General features: G+C 45.6%; 1 non-coding gene across 1 annotated transcript; it reads right to left on the bottom strand.

Annotated features, from left to right (window-relative positions):
• Positions 1 to 5,693: 5,693 nt before the first annotated feature.
• Positions 5,694 to 5,766, bottom strand: trnar-acg (transfer RNA arginine (anticodon ACG)). The gene has a single exon. It is a non-coding gene; the product is annotated as a tRNA-Arg (tRNA).
• Positions 5,767 to 7,681: the final 1,915 nt, after the last annotated feature.

Raw genomic sequence — 7,681 nt, 5'->3', positions numbered from 1 at the left:
GCATACAGTTCTGGTTGCTGCTTTACAGGAAGGATGTGGAAGCATTGGAAAGGGTGCAGAGGAGATTTACCAGGATGTTGCCTGGTATGGAGGGAAGGTTTTATGAGGAAAGGCTGAGGGACTTGAGGCTGTTTTTGTTGGAGAGAAGAAGGTTAAGAGGTGACTTAATGGAGACATACAAGATGAACAGAGGATTAGATAGGGTGGACAGTGAGAAGCTTTTTCCTCGGATGGAGATGGCTAGCATGAGGGGACATAGCTTTAAATTGAGGGGTGATAAATATAGGACAGATGTCAGAGGTAGATTCTTTACTCAGAAAGTAGCAAGGATGTGGAGTGCCCTGTCTGCAACAGTAGTAGACTTGCCAAGTTTAAGGGCATTTAAATGGTCATTGGATAAACATACGGATGATAATGGAATAGTGTAGGTTAGATGGGCTTCAGTTTGGTTTCACAGGTTGGCGCAACATCAAGGGCTGAAGGGCATGTATTGCGCTGTAGTGTTCTATGTTCTATATTCTACGTTCAGTCTGTATGTGGTTTTTGACACAGTTTACCACACCATCCTTCTGCAACTCCTGTTGTCCAGCAGGGTTCAGCAGCACTCTCTGGTTCCTTGCTTACAGATTAAATTGCAATCAGACTGTCATCCCCAATGAGTTCTCTTCCTGTTTCTGCACAATTACCTCATGTGTCTATGAGGGTGTGACATTGGTCCCCTCTTGTCACCATGCTCATTGGGAAAGGCTTTGAAGAGGTGTAGCAACTCAAGACTGGGCATCCACCAAGCACTGTGAGCCATCAACAGCAGCAGAATCGTATTCCAACACATTTTGCAACCTCATGGCCTGCCACATTCCCACTCAACTATTGCCATCATGCCAATACATCAACTCTGGTTCAATGGAGAGTGCATGCCAGCAGCAGCACCAGGCATACCTAAAAGTAAGGTGTAAGCCTGGTGAAGCTACCAAACAGGACCACTTGAATGCCGCATAGCATAAGCACCAAGAGCTAAGAGCTTAGATAGAGCTAATTGATCCCACAACCGATGGATGTATGAGCTCTGTATCATGAATGATGGTGGACAATTAAGCAACTCACTCGAGAAAGAGGCTCCACAAATATCACCATCTTCAATGATGGGAGAGCCTAGTATGTCAGTGCAATCTTTAGCCAGAAGTGCTAAATGAAGATCCATCTTTGCCTCCTCCAGTGGTCCCCAGAATCACAGATGTCAGTCTTCTGCCAATTCAATTCACTTCACATAGGATCAAGAAGTAGTTGGAGGTACTGGATACTGCAAAGGGAATGAGCCTCAACAACATTCTGATAATAGTGCCGAAAGTTGTACTCTAGAACTTGTCACTTGCATAGCCAAGCTCTTCCAGTACAGTTACAACACTGGCATCTACCCGACAATGTGAAAAGTGACTCAGTGTTCTGTACATAAAAGGCAGAACAAATCCAACCCAGACAATTACCACCTCATCAATTTACTCTCAATCATCGGTAACATGATGGAAGGTCTCATCAACAGTGCTATCAAGCATCACCTATTAAACTATAACCTGCTCAGTGATGCCCAGTTTACATTCCTCCATTGCCATTCATCTCCTGACCTCATTGCAGCCTTCTTAAAATACAAACAAAAGAATTGAATTCCAGAGGTAAGTTAAGAGTGATAGCCCTCAACATCAAGGCTGCATTTGACCAAGTGTGGCATCAAGGAGTCCTAGCAAAAGTGGAATCAAAGGGGCAATCTCTCTACAGGTGACACCTGGCACATAGGAAGATTACTGTGTTTGTTGGAGGTCAGACATCTCGGGTCTAGAACATCTCTGCAACAATTCCTCAAGGTAGTGAACTAGGTCCAGCCATCTTCAGCTGCTTCATCAATGCCTCCCCTCCATAATGTCAAAAGTGCATATGTTCACCAATGATGGCATAATGTTCAGCACCAATTATGATTCCTCTGATACTGAAGTCGTCCATGTTCAAATGCAACAAGTCCTGGACAATATCCAGGCTTGAGCTGAAAAGTGGCAAGTAACATTCATGCCACAAAAGTGCATGTCAATGACCATTTTCAATAAGAGACGATCTAACCACAGCTCTTTGATATTCAATTGTGTTACCATCACTGAATCCCCTACTATTGACATTCTGGGAGTTATCATTGGTAAGAAACTCAACCGGACAAGTCATATAAATAGAATATCTACAACAGCAGGTCATAGGCTAGGAATACTGCAGTGAAAAACTCATCTCCTGGGCCCCTAAACACTGTCCACTATCTACAAGGCACAAGTCAGGACTGTGATGGAATACTCTCCACTTTCCTGGATGAGTGCAGCTCAAAGAACACTCAAGAAGCTTGACACCATGCAGGACAAAGCAGCCTGTTTAACTGACATCACATCCATAAGCATTCTTTCCCTCCACCACCAATGTTAGTAGCAGTAATACATTCTATCTGCCAGATAGACAACAGAAATCCAAAGGTCCTTAGGCAGCTCCTCCCAAGCCCACAATCACTTTGATCTTGAAGGACAAATGCAACAGATACATGGAAACATCACCAGCTGCACGTTCCCCTCCAAGCTGGAAATATATCACTGTTCCTTCACTGTCAGTGAGTCAAGATCCCTCCCTAAGGGCATGGGTGAGTCTATGTTGACATGGATGTGAACTACAGTGGTTCAAGAAGGCAGCTCACCAGCTCCTTCTCAAGGGCAACTGGGGATGCGCAAAAAATGCTGACCAGCCAGCAATGCCCACAGGCTACAAGAGAATTAATAAATCAGGACTAATCTGAGATTCTAACACAGCACTGCTCATATTTCTTGGCGAAATGCATTTCCAAAGTAAGAATTACATCCCAGATTAACAAACCAACTATAATGTCACTAGGAATGGTATAATCCACCAGTTCAATGATGAGCAAACTTTCTTGGTTTATTTCAATGGGCCCCTTGTAAAAGTGGTGAATTTCACTAGAAAGCAAAGCAAATTTTTGTTCAGCTGCTTGAAGAAGGCTGGAACAGTTGTTTTGTTGTGAGTTATGTGATAAGCAGCAATTCACTAAAGATGGCACTCTTAACTTGACAAGTGGATTACAGTTTAAATGCTGCCATCATAGAATCATAAAGGTCTGCAGCATGGGCCCTTTGGCCCATCAAGCTTGCACAGGTCAAAAACAGCCACATAACAATTCTCATCCCATTTCTCAGCACTTGGCCCATAACCTTGGATGCCTTTCAAGTGCACATATAAATACATCTTAAATGTTATGAGTGTTTCTGCCTCACCACTCTCATAGAACATGGAACAATACAGCGTCGAAGAGGCCCTTCGGCCCTCGATGTTGCGCTGACCTGTGAACTAATCTAAGCCCCTCCCCTACACTATCCCATCATTATCCATATGCTTATCCAAGGGCTGTTTAAATGCCCCTAATGTGGCCGAGTTAATTACATTGGCAGGCAGGGCGTTCCACACCCTTACCACTCTTGAGTAAAGAACCTGCCTCTGACATCTGTCTGAAATCTATCACCCCTCAATTTGTAGCTATGCCCCCTTGTACAAGCTGAAGTCATCAACCTTGGAAAAAGACTCTCACTGTCCACCCTATCTAATCTTCTGACCATAGGCAGAGGGGCTCCATGGAAGACAACCCCAGTCCATAAAATCTGTCTTTATAACCAAAACTCTCCAGTCCAGGTAATATCCTGATAAATCTCCTTTCTGCCCTCTCCAGCACAATCACATCTCTCCTATAATGTGGATTCCAGAACTGCACACAATACCTTAGCTGTGCCCTAACTGATGTTTTATACAATTCCAGCATCACCTTCCTGTTCTTAAACTCTACTCTCATATGCCTTCTTAACCACTTTAGCCACGTACCAGCGTACATGCACACTGAAGTCCTTCTGGTCTTCGGTGCTTTCCAGAGTTCTACACTTCATTATGTATCCTCTTGTCTTGTTTATCCTGCCTAAGTACATCCCTTCACATCTTTCTGTATTGAATTCCACTTTTCGCAGAAGTCCTCATCTCCTGACTGGAAGTAGCCTGCACATTGTAGCTTCACTTCCCCTAGATAATCTGTAGGGAGGTCCTTCAAGCAGTAGTGCTGTCCCATTCCAGAGATTCAGCTCTCACTGGAAGCCAGCATCATTCAGTTAGGCAGCATTCTGGATTGCTCCCTTCAACCCACACAGCTGATGGTTTCCACTCACCTCATTTGCCTTCCACGGTTCAAGTTTTTTTCTTGGCTATGTTACAATTTATCTGTCCCGCCATGGGCTGGGATGCTGCGCGGTTCTGACAAGTCACAAGGGGCTCAGAATGCTAACTTTGTTTCTTTACTCCACAGGTGCTGCCAGACCTGCTGATGTCTCCAGCATTTTATATTTAAAACTGAAAAAAAACTGTAGATGCTATAAATCAGGACAAAAACAAAGTTGCTGGAGAAGCTCAGTAGGTTCGGCAGCATCTGTGAAGGAAAAAACAGAGTTAACATTTCAGGTTTGGTGACCCTTCCTCAGAACTGATGGTGGCAGGGAAAACGTCAGTTATATGCAGAAAATTGGGAGGTGGGTGGGGTAGGGAATAAACTATAGGGTAGAGCACAAAGGGAGAGAAAGACAGTTGGAAAAACAGAGGAGTTGTTAATGATCAGGCTTGGAGGGTGAATAGTTGTTAATGGGGACTGTTAGTGACTAACAACGGGGGGTGTATAATGGCAGGCTATGTGGTAACAAGGCCTGGTGGGTTGGTTAGCGGGCTGGGACATGGGAGAGTTTAGGTTTTAAATTATTGAACTCAGTATTGAGTCCACAGTGCTGTATGGTCCCCAGGCGGAAAATGAAGTGTTAGTCTTCCAGCTTGCATTGGATTTCGCTGGAACACTGCAGAAAACCAGAAACAAAGATGTTGGCCTGGGAGCTGTGTGGTGTGTTGAAGTGGCAGACAACAGGCAGTTCAGGGTCTTTTTAGCGAGCAGAACGGAGATGTTCTGCGAAGCGGTCACCAAGTCTACACTTCGTTTCCCCAATGCAGAGGAGTCCACATTGTGAGGAGCAAATGCAGTAGACTAGATTCTGGGAAGTGCAGGTGAAGTGTTGCTTCACGTGGAAGGTATGTTTAGGCCCTTGGATACTGGGGAGGGAGAAGGTAAATGGGCTGGTTACAGAGGAAGATGCTGTAGGGCTGTGGGGAGGTGTTTGGGGTGAAGGAAGTGTGGACCAAGGTGTCCTGGAGGGAACAGTCCCTATGGAAGGCGGACAAGGGAGGGAAATATGTGTCTGGTGGTGGCATCTCACTGGAGGTGGCAGAAATGGTGATGATGATGCCATATTTTTATATCAGGTTTCATTTACTCGGATGCTGCTGTCTGGACATATTTTCAATTTCAGAATAATTCTCAATCTATCTCTGCAGGAGATGACTCATTCCAACAGTGGCTATCACCAGAGTTCAATAATTTTAGGGCCTAAACTCTCCCATGTCCCAGCCGCCAGGAGTTGTTCAAAAACAAACAGAGAATGCTGGAGAAACTCAGCAGTTGTGAAAGTACCTGTGCCGTAAGAGAGAGAGAGGGTTTATTTCAAAGTTTTCAGAATTTGAGAATGAATTACACACAAGCAGGGTGCAAAGTGGCTATGCCAAATTTACAAAAGCAAATCCGAGCCAGGTAGGAGTCGAACCTACAATCTTCTGATCCGTAGTCAGACGCGTTATCCATTGCGCCACTGGCCCTCCCGACAACTGGCGTTGTAATGAGTCATCTCCTACAGAGATAGGTTGAAAATTATTCTGAAACAGAAAATATTTTTTGTCATCACTGAAATAAAAACAAATTACTGTAGATACTGGAGACGTGATATAAAAACAGAAAGTGCTGGAGAAAGTCTTGTTTTTTCGGAATTGAAGGGGTCTATAAAGAGATTTTTAAAATACTCTGCCTTTGAGGCAATTAAACGAGCGAAATGTGTTTGAAACGAACAGGACTGGGGAAATTCGTATTCTTGGGAATCAAGCACACAGCAGCTCCTTCCCAACGGCATCGATTTGCAAGTGAATCCACAGAGCGTGGGCTCAGAGTGACTTCGGAGGAAGGGGCTCGGAACGCTAACTTTGTTTCTTTACTCCACAGGTGCTCAGGAGGGATTATGGGCTGTTTAGAAGTGGTTGTACGGTACCAGAAAATTGACTGAGTGAGAAAGGGAAGACACTTTCACGGGCACGATGTGCGATAAAGGAAGGGCACACACCATGAGAAAGCTGTTCTTGAAAACCAGGATAAAATGTGAGGCTGGATGAACACAGCAGGCCAAGCAGCATCTCAGGAGCACAAAAGCTGACGTTTCGGGCCTAGACCCTTCATCAGAGAGGGGGATGGGGAGAGGGAACTGGAATAAATAGGGAGAGAGGGGGAGGCGGACCGAAGATGGAGAGTAAAGAAGATAGGTGGAGAGAGTATAGGTGGGGAGGTAGGGAGGGGATAGGTCAGTCCAGGGAAGACGGACAGGTCAAGGAGGTGGGATGAGGTTAGTAGGTAGATGGGGGTGCGGCTTGGGGTGGGAGGAAGGGATGGGTGAGAGGTAGAACCGGTTAGGGAGGCAGAGACAGGTTGGACTGGTTTTGGGATGCAGTGGGGGCGGGGGGGGGGAGATCTGGGCTGGTTGTGAGTTGCAGTGGGGGGAGGGGACGAACTGGGCTGGTTTAGGGATGCAGTAGGGGAAGGGGAGATTTTGAAACTGGTGAAGTCCACATTGATACCATATGGCTGCAGGGTTCCCAGGCGGAATATGAGTTGCTGTTCCTGCAAACTTCGGGTGGCATCATTGTGGCAGTGCAGGAGGCCCATGATGGACATGTCATCTAGAGAATGGGAGGGGGAGTGGAAATGGTTTGCGACTGGGAGGTGCAGTTGTTTGTTGCGAACTGAGCGGAGGTGTTCTGCAAAGCGGTCTCCAAGCCTCCGCTTGGTTTCCCCAATGTAGGGGAAGACACACCGGGTACAGTGGATGCAGTATACCACATCTGCAGTTCCCATTATCTCTTGAAAACCAGTGCCGTTTGTCCCTCCTCAAACCGGTAGGGCAGGTTTCTGGTACATGCTTTTGGACAGAAGCAGACGGTGGGGAGCTGAAGGCACACAGCAGGCTAGGCAGCATCAGACCAACAGGAAAGTTGACGTTTCGGGTCGGGACTGCTGTATTCCTCCTGCTCCACACTGTCTTACCTCTGACTACAGCATCTGCAGTTCTTACTATTTCTGAGCAGACGGTGAAGATGCGCTCAGTTATACAAACAGCACCTCCTGCAGGCACAAGCTAAGCAGTGTCAATAGGACTCATGAAAAGCAGCGGTCTGCTTCCCCCAATGGTTGGCTTAATCGGACCTGAAATTGAAAACCTGACTGATTTAAATATTCCTGCTCCATCGTGTTGTCCTATTTATGAAGCCGTTAGCTTTTGCGCGTTTCTGCACGGAATTATCTGAGGAAAAAGAAACATAAAAAAGCTAGTTGACAGATGCAGACCTTTAGTTGAATAATATGTTCTTTTCTCTTTCTTCGTCATTCAATTCTTGAAGGAATCAAAAGGATTGTGATGATTCCTCACTATAAACTAGCTCCTTCTAACAAACAATCAGCACGTAATCACAC

This window comes from Stegostoma tigrinum, chromosome 42 (assembly GCF_030684315.1).
Source record: "Stegostoma tigrinum isolate sSteTig4 chromosome 42, sSteTig4.hap1, whole genome shotgun sequence".
In the NCBI taxonomy this organism is placed as follows: domain Eukaryota; kingdom Metazoa; phylum Chordata; class Chondrichthyes; order Orectolobiformes; family Stegostomatidae; genus Stegostoma; species Stegostoma tigrinum.
The sequence above is the reverse complement of the archived record's forward strand: the minus strand, read 5'-3'. Positions and strand labels throughout refer to the sequence as shown.